This window comes from Mobula hypostoma, chromosome 22 (assembly GCF_963921235.1).
Source record: "Mobula hypostoma chromosome 22, sMobHyp1.1, whole genome shotgun sequence".
Taxonomy (NCBI): Eukaryota; Metazoa; Chordata; class Chondrichthyes; order Myliobatiformes; family Myliobatidae; genus Mobula; species Mobula hypostoma.
The window spans coordinates 17,889,807-17,909,359 of record NC_086118.1 but is presented as its reverse complement, the minus strand read 5'-3'; the positions used below and the strand labels follow the sequence as shown (position 1 = coordinate 17,909,359).

Sequence of the window (19,553 nt, the reverse complement as noted above, 5' to 3'; positions counted from 1 at the left end):
GCATAACTCAAATACCATCTATAAATTTGCTGACAATACGACGATTGTTGGTAGAACTCAGATGGAGACAAGAAGGCGTACAGGAGTGAGATATGCCAACTAGTGGAGTGGTGCTGCAGCAACAACCTGGCACTCATCGTCAGTAAGACGAAAGAGCTGATTATAGTCTTCAGGAAGGGTAAGACGAAGGAACACACAACAATCCTCATAGAGGGATCAGAAGAGGAGAGAATGAGCAGTTTCAAGTTCCTAGGTGTCAAGATCTCTGAGGACCTAACCTGGTCCCAACATATTGCTGCAATTATAAAGAAGGCAAGTCAGCAACTATACTTCATTAGGAGTTTGAAGAGATTTGGCATATCAACTGATACACTCAAAAACTTCTATAGATGTATCATGGAGAACATTCTGATGGGCTGCATCACTGTCTGTAAAGGGGGGGGGGGCTACTACACAGGACTGCAAGAAGCTGCAGAGGATTGTAAATTTAGTCGGCTCCATCTTGGGTACTAGCGTACAAAGTACCCCAGACATCTTCAAGGAGCAGTGACTCAGAAAGGCAGCGTCCATTATTAAGGACTTCCAACACCCAGGACATGCTCTTTTCACACTGTTACCATCAGGTAGGAGGTACAGAAGCCCGAAGACACACACTCAGCGATTCAGTAACAGCTTCTCTCCCTCTGCCAGCCAATTCCTAAATGGACATTGAACCTGTGAACACTACCTCACTTTTTTAATATATATTATTTCTGCTTCTTCCACTATTTTTAATCTATTCAATATATGTATACTGTAATTGATTTAGTTATTTATTCATTATTATCATTTTATTCGTTTATTTCTCTTCTTCTGTATTATGTATTGCATTGTACTGCTGCTGCTAAGTTAACAAATTTCACAACACATGCTGGTGATAACAAACCTGATTCTGATTCTGGATGCACGTCAGCCCGGCAGGGTTTGCAGACCACAGCTTCCTACAAAGCAAAACCTAGCATCATGAATGGCTGTGATGCTTCACTCCCAAATGAACTCCATTACTTGTATGCTTGCTTTGAAAGAGAGAATAAAAGTATATTTATGCAAATCCCTGTAGCATCAGTGGCCCTGTGATCTCTGTCATGGATGCCAACGTCAGGACATCTTTCAAGAGGGTGAAACCTCACAAGGCATCAGGTACCTGGTAAGACTCTGAAAACATGTTGTTAGGTCCTGAAAATCTGTGCCAACCAACTGGCTGGATGTTCAACGATATGTTCAATCTCTCGCTGTTGTAGTTGGAAGTCCCACCTGCTCCAAAAGTCTGGCAATCATACCAGTGCCAAAGAAGAGCAGGGTGAGTTGCCGCAATAATTTTTGCCCAACGGCAGTCACATCAACTGTGATGAAGTACTTTGATAGGTTGGTCATGGCTAGAATCAACTGCTGCCTACACAAGGACTTAATGACGAGTGTTCCCTTTTTGAGGTATGGACTTGAGAAGGTATCCTGGATGCTAGTGAGACTGGCTGAGTTTGTATCTCTCTGCAGCTTTTTCCAATCCTGTGCAGTGGCCTCTCCATAACAGATGGCGATGTAACCAGTTAACATGCTCTCTACAGTACATCTGTAGAAACTTGTGAGTGCCTTTGGTGATATACCACTTTTCCTCAAACTCCTAATGAAATATAGCTGCTGCTGTGCCTTCTTTGTAATTACATCAATATGTTAGGCCCTGGATAGATCCTCAGAGATGTTGAAACAGCTCAGCCTTTACACCAATGATCCCTTGATGAACTTCCCCTCCACCATCAGATTTCTGAATAGACAATGATCCCATGAGCTTTACCTCACTATTTTCCCCTCTCTTTTTACACTATCTATTTAATTAAAAATGTATTTATACTTCTTATTGTAATTTATAGTTTTTATTATGTATCGCTCCATTTTGCTGCTGCAAAACAACATATTTCACAACATATGCCAATGATATTAAATTTGATTCTGATCTGAACCAAAGCATGTACAGCCGAATGTTATTTTAAACTGACTTAGATTACAATCACACTGTACAGAACAAATATATGCTCTAAATCAGAATCTTGACATCTGTTTCAATTAAAGCTTTGTAATTGAAATCTCCTTTACAAAGTCTTAGCTTTCAGTTGCTCTCCAATCGGCTCACTCCTTGCCTGATGGTGTTGGTTTGTGCTGTGATTCAGAGTTGACCAGAGCCACTTAATACTTAGTTCAAGTGGATACTCAGTGAGCTTTAGCCAATTGTTTAATCACACAGATCAGATGCATTAGATACTGGTTAGTCCTCTCTAATCAGACGTACACATTTATTTCTCTAATAATAGAATGACTGGTTGAACATCAAGACTTTGTAAGAAATATCAGCAGTTTGGTATGGAGAGCAGAGCATAGTATAGTCATAATGGCGCTAACGACGACTTCTTTGCTTGCATCTTCGGAAACAGCTCTATTTCTATCTTTGATATCTCTTCTTTTCCCTTTCAGGGTTTTTTTGAAGACCCTGACCTGGAGTTACACTTTTGACTTTGGTTCTTTGCAAGAATGGGACCTGCTCTCAGGGCCTCACGACTGGCCGCTTTTTGATATGACAAGGATGCAGCCTGGAAGACTGGTGCGCCTTCCGGATGCCGGATTGTTGTGGCTCTGAATACGGGCAGATTCAAGGCTGTTGTCACCGGCTGAGGTGTCACAGGAGAACACGGAATATCAGAAGCAGTGGGCTAGCTGCTGCGGGCTCTGCACCCAGAGACCCGAGTTCTTTGGGCACAGAGCTCAGAAAAAGCGATGCAATAGACCTTTAACACCATAAATCAGCTAGCTGTTTGTTATGTCTCCCCTCTCGCAGTGAAACGGGGACACCTCTTTCTCCCTTGTTAGGGAGAGAGAGAGCCAGTGGTATGTCGAATTACCGGGTGAACGAGTAGTCTTTGGGATACTACAAGTCTGTGTCTTTATTGATGCCTTGCTGCACGCTTGAGTATTCGGTGGGGGGTGCCAATGCTTTTTTGCTGGCGAGGGAGGGATGGGAGATCATCGCCTTGCTGCTGCTTGTGAGTGGCAGGGGGGAGCTGAGGGGGGGTTTTGGGGCTCTAACATTTAACTGTCAGTCATTCTTTGGGGCACTCCTCTGTTTTCATGGATGTTTGCGAAGAAGAGAATTTCAGGATATTGTATACATTTCTCTGACATTAAATGTACCTATTGAAATACTTGTCTATCCCCATATTACTACCATAGTTTTGGGATTCCCATGTACATGTGAACCTGTTGGTAGCTTTCTTCAGTGTTTCTTTCACTGGGCTCAGGTACTGTCCAGTAGGTGTCATGGTGTCCAGTAGGTGTGACTGAAATTGCAGAGATTCCCCCTTACAGTTACAATATTAGAGCTGGGCCAAGCAATTCTTCATTGATTTCAATAGAGGAAAATCTATGAGAGAACTATGGTAGGTATTAACATTTGGCCACAATATACTAAAGATACTTCACCTGCACCAAGCCTAGTGAATGACTGCCAATCCAGCACATCACGCCCGACAGAATTGCTTACATTTCAACAATCCACTTATTCTTATAAACCTTAGTAAATATTGGCACAGTCAACCCAGTTTCCCCTTGTCCTATCATTCCAAAAATCAGACTGGTGAATCTTCGTACAATTCCCTCTCTGACAAACATATTATGGTGAGCATTTGGTCCAGACGAGAAAGCTTGTTGAACTCAACAACAGATTTATTGTGATAGACACAAAACAGACCAGGCACCAGGACCCAGAGAGTGAACCCAACCAGTCTCACACAGACAGGGGAGGTGACCGTCACACACCCCAGTTACAGTTCGGCTGTCCCACAAATACACAAGCGAATAACTGTATAACCCAAGCTAAAATGTAACAATAAATGAACTGGAACTTCCCACCATAATCCCAATAAACAGTACTGGTCATTAGAAATGCAGGGGCAGGCTGTCGACCATGCGCCCCCCCCCCCAGAACAATAATAATACTGTTATTCTCAACAATATTATTTGCATGTGTATTTGTGGGTCACCCTCAGCTACTGTACAACACATGGTGTCCAGTAGGTGTGACTGAAATTGCAGAGATTCCCCCTTACAGTTACAATATTAGAGCTGGGCCAAGCAAGTCTTCATTGATTTCAATAGAAGAAAATCTATGAGAGAACTAAGGTAGGTAACCGGGATGTGTGATGGTCACCTCCCCCGTCTGTGCGAGACTGGTTGGGTTCACTCTCCGGGTCATGGTGCCTGGTCACGATATTCTTTCTTTAGTGAGGAGAGCAAACTCCAGGTGTCACCAAACTGTAGCAGGGCATCGTTCCACTTGTACTCAAAACCTCGAGTTGAACTTTCCTAGCATGTATCCTGGATACCCAATAAATTGTGCACTGTATGTTAACTCTCTAATTCACAGTAATGAATTAGGAACATAGGAAAGCCTTTCAGCGAAAATAAAATATGATCATATGAAATTCAATTCCATCATTAAACTGTGAATTTGAATTCTGAATTCTTCGGTTGCAGATAAGGTATGAATTGATCAGCTCATGCATATATTTTATCTTCAATAGAGTCAACAATATTCCTGCTTTTGTTTTAATTTTATTAGGTTGAGTAATTAGAAGGTTGATTAACAGCTGGATTTTGCGGTAGTTACAAGTCAACAATATTCTCAGTTTAAATATCAGAAAGGCAAAGAGAAATTTATCAGCTATACATATGATTTGAAGAGACACAAAAACGAGCTTTAAAAGGTTTCAGCAACACAGAAGACATGAAGCAACGAAGAGAACATATTCAACTTCATTATTCCTTTAGAGAAAGAAGACCTTTACTTTCCAATATACAGGTTGAGCACCACTTATCCGAAATGCTCAGGGCCGGAACTGCTTCAGATTTTGGAATATTTACAGTTATCCAATGAGATAGCTCAGGAATAGGACCCAAGTCTAAACACAAAATTCATTTACGTTACATATACAGCATATATATGTACTCTCAAGATAGTTTTATACAATATTTTTAATCATTTTGAGCATGAAACAATAATGTATACTTTGAACCACCCAGAAAGGTAAACAATCACTACTTGTGCTGCCCATGTAGACAATCAGTGGCAGTCTGGTAACGCCATCATTCCCAACTCTGAATTTATGCGCTACTGGTAGGCAGTCTTTGTTTTACACTTGTTCATCACACATATGTTCTTAACAATAAAAAATATTCCATACCATTAAGATAATGAAAATATTAATGTGTGCAGGGTAACAAAAGCAGCACAAAAGCATCGGGAGAATACCTGAATCAGATGTTGAACAACAGCAAACAACATCAAACTTTCAGTCTCCAGCTATGATGTGGTGTTTTGATTAAAATGTTACAGTATACTATGTTTGCATTTTACTTTTTTTTCAGGTTTTATGTAAGATATAAAAACAAAAGATTAAATTTAATTAATATGTAATGAAAACTATGAAAAAAGTCAACATTTTATTTTTAAACTATTATTAAGAAGAAAGCACGGTAGTGGCTCTACTTCCTTTTGAGTTTGTGAAGATTCGATGAGACATTTAAAACTTTGAGAAACATATATAAATGTTTAGTACAGAGTATATTGTCTGGCTGCATCACGGCCTAGTATGGAAGCACCAATGCTCTTGAATGGAAAATCCCGCAAAAAGTAGTGGATACGGCCCAGTCCATCACGGGTAAAGCCCTCCCAACCTTTGAGCACATCCACATAAAATGCTGTCGCAGGAAAGCAGCATCCATCATCAGGGACCCCACCACCCAGGGCATGCTCTCTTCTCTCTGTTGCCTTCAGGAAGGAGGTACAGGAGCCGCAGGACTCACACCACCAGTTTCAGGAACGGTTACTACCCGTCAACTTCACTTCCCCCATCATTGAAATGATCGCAACAAAATGGATCTCAGCGTCGTGGTAACATAATCTGACAATAAATTGAACTTAATGCAATAATGACGCTGGTCATGTTACACTTAAACATGAAATTCAGATTTCATGCAAATATAATGTTTTTTAATCACCAAAAAATGTGATGATCTTTGCTTACAAAAGAAGATAAACGTAGTCCCAGGCACCGTAACTACTGAGAAACTTAAGGGAGGGGGTATATCATTATTGGCATCATTATGCCCGGGAACATCAAAAACAGTTGAGGGACCTGGAAGCAGATGCTCTCGAGATGAGCAGCCACTGTGCTGGATGACTTTTTAAAATGTTGATTCCAATGTCACCTGCTTCTTTTACCATTTGTGGTGTCATGTCAGCACCCCAAAAAAATTTCAGTTTCAGAGGTTTTTGGATTTTGGATTTTCAGGTAAGGGGTGCTCAACCTGTATTTGCCCCTGTATATTATGTTAAAGGTTGAATACGTTACTCTATTGAAATTGGGAAGTTCTTCATGTGTGAGCATATTCTGCTGGCAACTAAATTCCATCCTGCTTTCATCTAGCATTTACCAGTCTTGCGTAGTGAAAACAGCATAACAGCTTGTGGTCAGCTCCTGAATAAAGTTGATAGAAGACATCCACTTTAACTGAAGAAATTCACGTATCTAAAATACCAAACAGACATCTTTCATACAGAACTCCAATTGGACATTTATTCCTACAATAGCCCAGGGCCCTGACTCTCTTGCGAAGATAACTGATAATTCACACTCAATAATATTTGAAATTGGTCATGAAAATGATGACTATCTGTCAGAGTATCAGAGACTCATGTCACTTGGTCATCTTTCTTGAGAAGGAAAAGGTCAGAAGTTGCCTGAAAGCTATCATTACCTCTGATTTATTGACTCACAAGATTATCCCAAAACTGTCATAAAATCAGACAGGCCTCAGCATGTTTTTGGATCCTACTATTCCACGTGATTAGTCAACTTGAAACTTGAAGCAGCCTGCAGAACTCAGTTCTTCCATAGACCAAAGAATAGTACACCACAGTACAAACCCTTTGAGCCATGATGTTGTGCCACTTTTCAACCTACTCCAAGACCAACTTAACGCTTCCCTCACTCATAGGCCTCCATTTTTCTTTCATCCATGCACCTATCTAAGAATCCCTTAAATATTCCTAATGTATTTGCCTCTGTTACCACCACTGGCAGTACGTTCCATGCATCTACCACACTGTGAGTAAAAACCCTACCTTTGACATCCCCCCACCATACTTTCCTTCAATCAACTTAAAACTGTGCCCGCTCGTATCAACCATTTTACTCTGAGAAAAAAGGTGTTAGCTATCTACATGATTTATTCCTCTTATCATCTTATACAGTTCTATTGAGTCACCTCTCATCTACCTTTGCTCCAAAGAGAAAAGCTCCATCTCTTTCAATCTTTCCTCTTCAGACATGCTTGCTAATCCAGGCAGCACCGTGGTAAAGCTACTCTGCACCTACTCTAAAGCTTCTGCATCCTTCCTACCTACAACGAGCTGAAGAAAACTGAACACAATATTCCAATGTGGACTAACCGGAGTTTTATAGAGCTGCAACATTCCCTCATGGATCTCGAACTCAATCTCCCAACTAATGAAGGCTAACATACTATTCGCCACCTTAACCACCCTCTTACTATCTCCTTTTTTTGTTAGTCCTGACGAAGGGTCTTGACCCGAAACGTTGACTGTACTTCTTCCTATAAATGCTGCCTGGCCTGCTGTGTTCCATCAGCATTTTCTGCTATCAACTTGTATGGTAACTTTGAGGCATCTAGGGAACATGGACCCCAAAATCCCTCTGTTCCTCCACACTACTAAAAATCCAACCATTAACTCTGAATGCTCCATTCAAGGTTCATCTTCCAAAGTGTATTGCTTCACAGTTACTGCCAATAAAGCCAGAAAATTCTCTCAGATATAAACAATTTAGGCAGCCCCTTCACTCTGACTTAATTAAATTTGTTCCTTCAGTAAACTCGCAAAGTCAGTAACTAATGTAGCTCTAGGAACTGAATGAGTTCAAGTGTACAGAACTCCTGGTGGGTTGTTATGAGTTTCATGTCATCAAGTCAAGTTTACTGCCATATGAACAACTTTGTGTATGCACAGGTGCAATGAAAAACATATATGGAGCAGTATCAAAGGCACACAACATCACAGACAGGACTTGCGGAGGAAATTCTACAAGAAATGTACGACCAAAAATAAACAACGTCCATTGTAGTGCAAAGTGGCTAAAGTGTCATTACACTGAGGTTGTGACTAGGGTTGTGCAGGTTAGTCCAAGGACTGATTGTTTGAAGTAAAGTAGTTGCACTTGAATATGCTGTTGTGGGACTTCAGACTTGGTCCATGCCCAGAAAATGCTCAAACTAAGCATTTGTTTTAATCTTATGTTTATTTTTCCAAATGGGCTCCTTGCTATGAGGACAGATCCAGTCAGTGTTGTCATGGAAGGTGACCACTCCCTCCAAAGCTAAGCAAATGTAGAATGTTTTGATCACGTGTGGTACGTGTCCTCCACTGTGTTCCATGTACATAGATTGCATGGGTACTGGAGGAGATGGGAAGGTGGAATGCAGGTGAAACCAGAGGGACCACATACCGATGCATTTCATGGTTATGCATCTTGCTATTTTCAACCTTAATTATTTATTCCCATTATGTACCTTCCAGAAAATAATGAGGGCAAGTCTTGTACATTTGAATGTAAATACTGTGAGTTGTGGGAGGGTACAGAGTTGAATGTTAGGATTGTCTGAAAGTAAAAATTAGGTAAACATACTTGATCAAGAGTAGGGTCAATAGTTAGAAAAAATAGTTCAAGGTGGCATGAGGGACCAATGTCAAGAATTAGATTTTGGATTAGGCAGGGGTGCAACAGCAGAACAGGAAAAAATTATATTCATAATGTGGTCCAGCGGCAAAGCTTATTGCTCCTCCTGTAAGCTGTGTGATTGTGACATACATAATGGTCTCCATGGTGATGACATCTGCAGGAAGTGCACCCAACTTCAGCTCCTGATTAACAATGCCCAGGAACTGGAGCAGGAGCGAGATATACTCAAGACCATCTGGGAAGTTGCAAACCTCATGGATGAGACTTTTACTGAGGTGGTCACACAGAGAGTACAGGCTTCAGATAGTAGATGTGCCATAACCTTAAACGTAAGGGGAGAAAGGAGGCAGTGCAGGGTTCCCTAAGGCCATTCCCCTCAGCAACAAGTATACCCCTTTGAACACTGTTGGGGGTGGGGGGAGGGAATGACCTGTCAGGTCACAGTAGCAGCAGCAGCCGCCAGGCCAGTGGCACCATGGCAGGCTCCGAGGCTCAGCGGGGACGGGTAAATTCAGGCAGAGCAATAGTGATAGGAGACACAATAGGGGGACAGCCAGTCGATTCTGTGGTTGTGAAAAAGAAGTCAGGAAGGTGTGTGCCTCCTACACACCAGGACTCAGGATGTCTCAGAGCAGTTGCAGAAGATTCTAAAGAGGCAGGGGGAACAGCCAGAGGCTGCGTGCACATTGACACCAGTTGCATAGGTAGAAAGAAAGAAGAGGTCCTTTGCAGTGAGTATAGGGGAGTTGGCAGGACCACCAAGGTAGTAATCTCTGGATTACTCCAAATACCCTGTGCTAGATAGGGCAGGAATAGAATGATAGTACAGATGAATGAGAGGCTGAGGGTGTGGTGCAGGGGGTAAGCTTTTAGATTTTTGGATCACTGTGATCTCTTCTGGGGAAGGTACGGCTTGTACAAAAAGGATGGGTTATAACTGACCCGAGAGGCACCAATGTCCTTGTGGTCAGGATTTCTAGAGTTGGTAGAGAGGGTTTAAACTAATTTCATAGGGGGATGGGAATCAGAGTGATATGGCTGAGGGTGGAGAACTTGGTATACAAGACGATGCATTGTGTAGTGAGACTGTGAGGATGATAGGGCAAAATTGCAGTCAGTGGGATAAACTGAAGTATAATGAGGGGCAAAATCAAAGAGGGTGATGGTGTTTTATTTGAGTTCATGCAGTATACAGAATATGCATGATCTTGCACCACAGTTAGAGATTGCCAGGTATGATGTTGCGGGTATAACTGAGAAGTGGCTGAAAGAAAATCACAGCTGGGAATTGAAAATCCAAGGATACACTTTGTACTGAAAGGGCAGACAGCATGGCAGAGGGGGTGGAGTGGCCCTGTTAATAGAATAAAATGAAATCAAATCCTTAGAAAAGTGTATCACAGGATTGGAAGATGTAGAGTTCTTGTGGGTAGAGCTAAGGAACTGCAAAGGTAAAAAGATCCTGCTGAGAGTTAAATACAGTCCTCCAAATGGTAGCCAGGATATGGGGTACCAATTACAATGGGAGATAGAAAAGGCATGTAAAAAGGGCAATGTTATGATAGCTATGGGGGATTTCAATATGCAGGTAAATTGGGAAAATCAGGTTTGTGCTGAATCCCAAGAGATGGAATTTATAGAATGCCAACCAGAGCAGTTTCTGGGTGTCCACTATGGAGGGTGGCGGTGGCCGTGTAATGAACCAGACTTGATTAGGGAGCTAAAGTCAAAGGAATTCTTAGGAGAGAGTGACCATAATATGATAGAGTTCACCTTGCAGTTTGAGAGGGAGAAGATAAAGTCAGATGTATCAGTATTACAATGGATTAAAGGGAATTGCAGACACATAACTGAGGAACTAGCCAAAGTTGATTGGATGGAGACACTAGCAGGGATGATGGCAGAACAGTAATGGCTGGAGATTCAGGGTATAATTCAAAAGGCTCAGGATAGATACATCCTAAATAAGAAGTATTCTAAAAGGAGGATGAGGCAACCATGCCTGACAAGGGAAGTCAAAGTCAGCATAAAAGGAAAAGGAAGTGCATATAATATACCAAAAATTAATAGGAAGTTAGAGGATGGGGAAGCTTTTAAAAGCCAACAGAAATCAACTGAAAAAACAATAAGTACAGAAAAGATGAAATATGAAGGTAACACACATCAAAGTTGCTGGTGAACGCAGCAGGCCAAGCAGCATTTGTAGGAAGAGGTGCAGTCGACGTTTCAGGCCGAGACCCTTTGTCAGGACTAACTGAAGGAAGAGTGAGTAAGGGATTTGAAAGTTGGAGGGGGAGGGGGAGATCCAAAATGATAGGAGAAGACAGGAGGGGGAGGGATGGAGCCAAGAGCTGGACAGGGGATTGGCAAAAGGGATATGAGAGGATCATGAGACAGGAGGTCCAGGAAGAAAGACAAGTGGGGGGGGGACCCAGAGGATGGGCAAGAGGTATAGTCAGAGGGACAGAGGGAGAAAAAGGAGAGTGAGAGAAAGAATGTGTGCATAAAAATGAATAACAGATGGAGTACGAAGGGGAGGTGGGGCCTTAGCGGAAGTTAGAGAAGTCGATGTTCATGCCATCAGGTTGGAGGCTACCCAGACGGAATATAAGGTGTTGTTCCTCCAACCTGAGTGTGGCTTCATCTTTACAGTAGAGGAGGCCGTGGATAGACATCTCAGAATGGGAATGGGATGTGGAATTAAAACGTGTGGCCACTGGGAGATCCTGCTTTCTCTGGCGGACAGAGCGTAGATGTTCAGCAAAGCGGTCTCCCAGTCTGCGTCGGGTCTCGCCAATATATAAAAGGCCACATCGGGAGCACCGGACGCAGTATATCACCCCAGTCGACTCACAGGTGAAGTGTTGCCTCACCTGGAAGGACTGTTTGGGGCCCTGAATGGTGGTAAGGGAGGAAGTGTAAAGGCATGTATAGCACTTGTTCCGCTTACACGGATAAGTGCCAGGAGGGAGATCAGTGGGGAGGGATGGGGGGAATGAATGGACAAGGGAGTTGTGTAGGGAGCGATCCCTGTGGAATGCAGAGAGAGGTGGGGAGGGAAAGATGTGCTTAGTGGTGGGATCCCGTTGGAGGTGGCGGAAGTTACGGAGAATAATATGTTGGACCCGGAGGCTGGTGGGGTGGTAGGTGAAGACCAGGGGAACCCTATTCCTAGTGGGGTGGCGGGAGGATGGAGTGAGAGCAGATGTACGTGAAATGGGGGAGATGCGTTTAAGGGCAGAGTTGATAGTGGAGGAAGGGAAGCCCCTTTCTTTAAAAAAGGAAGACATCTCCCTCATCCTAGAATGAAAAGCCTCATCCTGAGAGCAGATGCGCCGGAGACGGAGGAATTGCGAGAAGGGGATGGCGTTTTTGCAAGAGACAGGGTGAGAAGAGGAATAGTCCAGATAGCTGTGAGAGTCAGTAGGCTTATAGCAGACATCAGTGGATAAGCTGTCTCCAGAGACAGAGACAGAAAGATCTAGAAAGGGGAGGGAGGTGTCGGAAATGGACCAGGTAAACTTGAGGGCAGGGTGAAAGTTGGAGGCAAAGTTAATAAAGTCAACGAGTTCTGCATGCGTGCAGGAAGCAGCGCCAATGCAGTCGTCGATGTAGCGAAGGAAAAGTGGGGGACAGATACCAGAATAGGCACGCAACATAGATTGTTCCACAAACCCAACAAAAAGGCAGGCATAGCTAGGACCCATACGGGTGCCCATAGCTACACCTTTAGTTTGGAGGAAGTGGGAGGAGCCAAAGGAGAAATTATTAAGAGTAAGGACTAATTCCGCTAGACGGAGCAGAGTGGTGGTAGAGGGGAACTGATTAGGTCTGGAATCCAAAAAGAAGCGTAGAGCTTTGAGACCTTCCTGATGGAGGATGGAAGTATACAAGGACTGGACATCCATGGTGAAAATAAAGCGGTGGGGGCCAGGGAACTTAAAATCATCGAAAAGTTTAAGAGCGTGAGAAGTGTCACGAACATAGGTCAGAAGGGATTGAACAAGGGGTGATAAAACAGCGTCGAGGTATGCAGAAATGAGTTCGGTGGGGCAGGAGCAAGCTGAGACAATAGGTCGGCCAAGAGAGGCAGGTTTGTGGATCTTGGGTAGGAGGTAGAAACGGGAAGTGCGGGGTGTGGGAACTATAAGGTTGGTAGCAGTGGATGGGAGATCCCCTGAGCGGATAAAGTCGGTGATGGTGTGGGAGACAATGGCCTGGTGCTCCTTAGTGGGGTCACGATCGAGGGGTAAATAAGAGGAGGTATCCGCGAGTTGTCGCTGTGCCTTGGCAAGGTAGAGGTCAGTACACCAGACTACAACAGCACCCCCCTTATTGGCGGGTTTAATAATAAGGTTAGGATTAGTGCGGAGGGAGTGGAGAGCAGAGCGTTCCGAAGGAGTGAGGTTGGAATGGGGACAAGGTGCGGTGAAGTCGAGACGGTTGATGTCCCATCAGCAGTTAGCAATAAAGAGATCCAGAGCAGGCAGAAGACCAGAGCAGGGTGTCCATGAAGAAGAGGAGGGTTCAAGACGGGAGAAGGGGTCATCGGTGGGGGTGGAAGAGTCCTTGCCGAAGAAGTAGGCTCGGAGACGGAGACGGCGGAAGAAAAGTTCCGCATCGTGGCGAACACGGAACTCACTGAGGTGTGGGCGAAGGGGGACAAAGGTGAGGCCCTTACTGAGAACAGAGCGTTCTGCCTCCGACAGTTGAAGGTTGGAGGGGATGGTAAAGACCCGGCACGGATAAGAGCTGGGATCAGAGGGGGGTGTCAATAGAGAAGGGAGGGTTGGGGTGAGAGGAAGATGGAGCCTCTGAGGGCCCAGGAGTTGACGGTGGGATCTGAGGAAGACGGGGCTGCGGAGAGTGGTGGTGGGGGAAGGGGAGACGGGAGTCACAACAGCAGCACTTGACCCGGCCTGGAGTTCAAGGCTGGCGTCGCAGTTGGTGGTTGCGCAATTGCTGTGAAGGTGTCCATGGTCGTTGCTGGATTCCGGGTTTTGAATATGCCCTGAGGTGTTGGAGCCGCCTAGATCAATGGCAGGGGCCGCAATCTGAAGTTCATGCCTGCTAGCGTCGGGGCCGGCAGGCTCTGGAGTCCAATATGAAGGTAAGCTAGCCAATAATGTAAAAGAGGATTCCAAAAGTTTTTTCTAAAATATAAAGAATAAAAGACTGGAGGGGATATTGGACTGCTGCAAATTGATGCTGGAGAGGTAGTAATGGGGAACAAAGAAATGTCATATGAAAATATTTTGCATCAGATTTCATTGGGGAAGAAACTGGCAGAATGTCAGAAGTTCGGGAGTGTCAGGGGGCAGAAGTGAGTGCAGTTGCTATTACTAAGGAGAAGGTGCTTGGTAAGCTGAAAGGAGGTGGACTACACCCCAGGATTCTGAAAGAAGTGGCTGAAAAGATTGTGGAGGCATTAATAATGATCTTTCAGGAATCACTAGGTTTTGGAATGGTTCCAGAGGACTAGTAAATTGCAAATGTCACTCCATTCTTTAAGGCTGGGGGGCGGGGGAGGTGAGAGAAGGCAGAAGAAATGAAAATATTGGCCAGTGGATGGGAAGATGTTGAAGTCCATTATTAAAAATGAGGTTTTGGGGTATTTGCAGGCACATGATAAAGTAGGCCAATGTTAGCATGGTTTCCTTAAAAGGAAATCTAGCCTGACAAACCTGTGGAATTCTTTGAGGAAAGGTCGATGGGAGTAGACAGCACAGATTAGATGGGTCAAAGGGCCTGTTTCTGTGTGGAATTTTTCTTTGACTCCATGACTCTAAATATCAGGCAGAATAGACAAAAAGTCAGTGGACATTGCTTACTTGGATTTCAGGTCTTTGACAAGGTGCCGCACATGAGGCAGCTTAACAAGGTAAGAGCCAATGGTATGACAAAAAAAGATGCCAGCATAGGTAGAAGATTGGCAGGAGGCAAAGAGTAGAAATAAAGGTGGCCTATTATGGCTGGCTGCTGGTAACTATTGGTGTTCTGCAGCGATCGGTTTGGATGACTCCTTTTCACGTTATATGTTAACAATTTGGATGTTGGAACTGATGACTTTGTGGCCAGATTTGCAGATGTTACAAAGATAAGAGGAGAGGCAGGTCGTGTTGCAGGAGGACTAAGGTCTGGGAAAATGGGCAAAGAAAAGGAAGATGAAATATACTGAAGCGAAGTGTACGGTCAGACACTTGTTAGAAGGAAGAAGAAATAAAGGCATGGACTGTTTTCTAAATGGAGAAAAAAATTCAAACATCAGAGGTGCAAAGCGACTCAGGAGGCCTTGTGCAAGATTCCCTAATGGATAACTTGGAGATTGAGTCACTGGTAAGGAAGGCAAATTCAATGTTGGCATTCATTTTGAGATGTCTAGAACCTAAGAACAAGGATGTGATTCTGAGGCTTTATTAGTCATTGGTCAGACCCCACAGAGTATTCTGAGCAGTTCTGGGCCCCTTATCCAAGAAATGTTATGCTGGCATTAGAGGGGGTCCAGAAGAGGTTCACGACAATTATTCTGGGACTGGAAGTGTTAATTATGAGGAGTGTTTGATAGTTCTGGTCCTGTACTCACTGGAGTTTAGATGAATGGGGGAGGGATCTCATTGAAACCTATTAAATATTGGAAAGCCTAGATAGAGTGGACGTGAAGAGGACATTTCCTATAGTGGGTGAGTCTAGGACCAGAGGACACAGATAGAGTGGACGTAAAGAGGACATTTCCTATAGTGGGTGAGTCTAGGACCAGAGGACACAGATAGAGTGGACGTGAAGAGGATGTTTCCGGTAGTGGGTGAGTCTAGGACCAGAGGACTCAGTCTCAAAACAAATCAATTTCCACTTAGAAAAGAGAAAAGGATTAACTTTTTTTTTTAGCTGAGGGTGGTAAATCTGTGGAATTCATTGCAAAGGACTGTGGAGACCAGTTCACTGAGTACATTTAAAATGGAGGCAGGATAAGTGAGGTGAATGCGTATACAGGTCCACAATCCCTTATCCGAAATCCTTGGGGCCAGTTGCATTTTGGAATTCAGAATTTTTCCGATTTCAGAACCCCCACCCCCCCCCCCGATACCAAAAATCACGTAAGCTCAAATCCCTTATTTAACCTGTCTCAGTGCAGTGGACTTTAAGACCCAGCAGCACACCAAACCTACGCACATCCTCCCGTATACTTTAAATCATCTCTAGATTACTTATAATACCGAATACAACATAAATGCTATGTAAGTAATTGTTATGCTGTATTGTTTAGGGAATAATGACAAGAAGAAATTTTATTTCCAAAAAAACATTCAATAAAACATAAAAATATACTGCTTCAAATGAACAGAATCAAACACATGGTAAATGACTTATTGGAATAAATGCAGAACATCACTGTCACTATAAAATTTCAGTAACTTGTCTTTCTGTTTATTTAAGTGATATACAGTGGTAGTTCCGACACTATTTTCTTCAGTAAGATGCCGCACAGACGCATCACGATCAAGCTTCTGCAATAATTCCACTTTCTGCGTTATTGATAGAGAAGATTCCTTCTCTTTTTCTCAGTGTTACCCATAGGGGTATCTGCAGCTCTTTTTGACATTTTCACAGTGAAATTAAACACAAAGTCAACAGCGAACACAAAATACCAGCGAACAGCAAATGCACGTGTAACCAGTACGAGCGCTGAGCCACAACTGACGTCTGGCGGCCCCTGCTAGTGCTGCCACGTCACACCTGAGTGACATCAGCTGTCGGCAAAAAAACTTCGGTTTTCAGAGCTTTGTGGATTTCAGAATTTCGGATAAAGGAATGTGCACCTGTATTCGTCATTTTGTAGACAAGCCTTGTGGACAATAGGGGGACACTGAAGGCTCAGCAAATGAGCTTCCTCTTGCAGCCTTGGCAGTGATAAGTTTAACTGTAACAATGTACACCATAATTCAGCCACAGTATGCACACCTCAGCGGTTAAAATAAGACTGAAGACCACTGGAAGGTGGTGGGTCATGTTTTATTTGCAGGTATTTATATGCATTCCATTTATACAGCTTCATTCTTACCTATTACATCCTAGTTCAAGCTGACATTATACCTAGATCCTGCTACAGATGGATCCAGCAAAATTAATTGAATAGTTATGAGTGGAGCCAAGCATTGTTCTATCAATGAAGCACATGATCCAGAGAGTCTCTGAAGCAGCTGGAAATACCGTCTTTGAAGCCAGAAATATGAGCTGGAGCTGCTATGGTTTGTTTTTGACCACCCCCTCCCCCATTTCCACAAAATTGTCCTTCTTTGGGTCAGGTTTAACTCTAATCGTTGGCAGATTTTCCCATTTGTTCTTTGATCACAAGGCAACCCTATGCTCTATAATGATATATTGTTTTTTTTATGGTGAGCACAACAATGTATTCCTCTCTTCTGGCGTACAAAAAGCAACTTACTAATGCCACTGTACTGCAATATTGACAGCTGCCTTTTTTAAAATTTCCATTAACTGTGCTGCACTTTAATAAAGCTGAGTGGATGTGAATGAACTCTACTAGGTTTATCTTTTAAGAATAAGACATAGCTGGACAATTACACTGGCCAACAAAGATTTTGCTTCCTGAAAACCTTTGGGGTTTAGGCTGCTGATCATGAAAATCACCAGGGAATTTCCCTATCACATACCACTTTATTGAAATTATTTGTATTGGTTGTTTCAATTCATAATTCAAGTCAATTAAAATGTTGCCCACAATGTAAGCTGAAACCATTAAGTATAATATATCACAAAGATTTACTTTCTGCATCCCAGTTAGACTTCTTCCCTGCAAATCCTGGCACTAACTGCCAGTAACGAGCATGGCGAAAGGTTTCACCAAGACATCGTCGTCATGGAGAAATGGTATCATAACAACTGGAATCAATCAATGACGGGGGTGGCGCTATGTGGTGCTATAGCACCACCAGAAATTACAATAGCACCACCATAGTACCACCAAGAAATTAACTGAAATTTGTCCTCTCTACACTTCTGCTTATTCGTTCGGTGTCAATGTCTTGCCATTGCTGTCCTCAGGTCAGTTAAGCTGATCTAAGATTACTTAAGGTGGTGATGTCACTCACTCTCAATCACGCAAGAGATGGATAGTATATATCCAGGCGCAGATCCATGGTCTCATGAGATTAACAGATGCCACACACATAGTGCTTTTACAAGCTAGCGTGGGCCTGGCACGTGCATTATTTTGGCCGGCATGAAAAATTGATCGATTTTTAATGAGAAAACGACCTCGTCCAGAGGAATCAGTGGTGTCTCAGCCTGAGCCTGTCTTAATTGAAAGCGACATGCAGAAAGAAGTAAGTGGGGATGAGGACGACAGCAGTTCATCGAAGGAGTGTGAAGGCGAAGTAGAGGAACAAGAAATGGAGCGGGATTCGGAAGAGAACGTGGATGAAGCTGCTCTTAGTGCTAGTGGGAATTCTGTTAGTGATGTTAGCCAGCAGCCTGAGGAAGGAACCCGTCGGCTAGCATTCAAAAAGTACCCTTCACTGCTCGCAACAGTTTGGCAATCAGCAAAGGAGTTTTATTCGTGGCTGGTTTGACCTGCTGGAATATTCGATGACGAAAGATACTATGTTCTGCTTCACATGCAGACATTTCCTGTGTGGAGGACATGGGTTCCATTCTGAGTCCACCTTCACTGTCTCCGGTTACCGCAACTGGCAGAGAGCTACAAGAGCTTTCAAAACCCACCATGTCAGTGCAGCTCATAAGTTTGCTATGGAGGCATGGGCCGAATTCAGATTGAGAAAACAAGATGGTTCAAGATTGGGAAATATGTTTGACAAAGGACATGCAAAGATTGTCCAAGAAAATTGTGAGTATATGAGAGATGTGGTTGAGTCTCTACACTATACTGCGTGCCAAGGCATTGCCCAGCGAGGACACCGGGAGGATGATGGATCTGGCAATAGGGGAAACTTTGTTGAGTTGCTCATTGTAATTGGACAGGGTGATAGGACTGTAGCTAAAAAAAAAAAGGACAATCCTGGAAATGCAAAAAACACCCATCACGATATCCAAAATGAAATCATGGCTATTATGGCAGATATGGTCAGAATTCAAATAAGTGCAGAAATCAAGGAGGCTGAACATTTTGCCATTATGGTGGATGAAAGTAAAGACTTGAGTCAAAAGGAGCAAATATCAGTGGTGGTGTGGTATTTGAATAACGGAACAGTGTTCAAAGAATTCTTGCACTTCACTCCAGCAGAATGGTTGGACACAGAGTCGCTTCTTAAAAGCATTGAACAAACACTCGCCCAGTGTGTTATTGATAAGAATGCGTGTATAGGTCAGTGTTATGACGGGGTGGCAGTGATGCCCGGGTGCAATAATGGGGTACAAGAGAGGTTCAGGAAAGAGGTCCCACAGGCATTATATATACACTGCCATGCTCACAGACTTAAGCTTGTTTTAGTGGATGTTGTGAGCAATGTACAGCAAGCGGGTGAGTTTTTTGAAACTGTGCAGCTGCTTTACAACTTCTTTTCAAACTCTGTTACACACAATCTTTTCATGGAGAAACAGAGAGAACTGGAATCAACTGCACAGCCCGTGGAGTTGAAGAAATTGTCAGGTGCACGCTGGGCATGGCAGTATACAGCTTTGTGGGCTATAAGGAAATCACTCCCTGCCATTCTAGCTACACTACAGGATATT

General features: G+C 43.4%; 1 protein-coding gene across 1 annotated transcript in view; it reads right to left on the bottom strand.

Moving 5' to 3' along the window:
* Positions 1-19,553, bottom strand: part of dnah9 (dynein, axonemal, heavy chain 9) — a 585,611-nt gene that overhangs the window by 313,158 nt on the left and 252,900 nt on the right. The gene's annotated exons all lie outside the window — the stretch shown is intronic.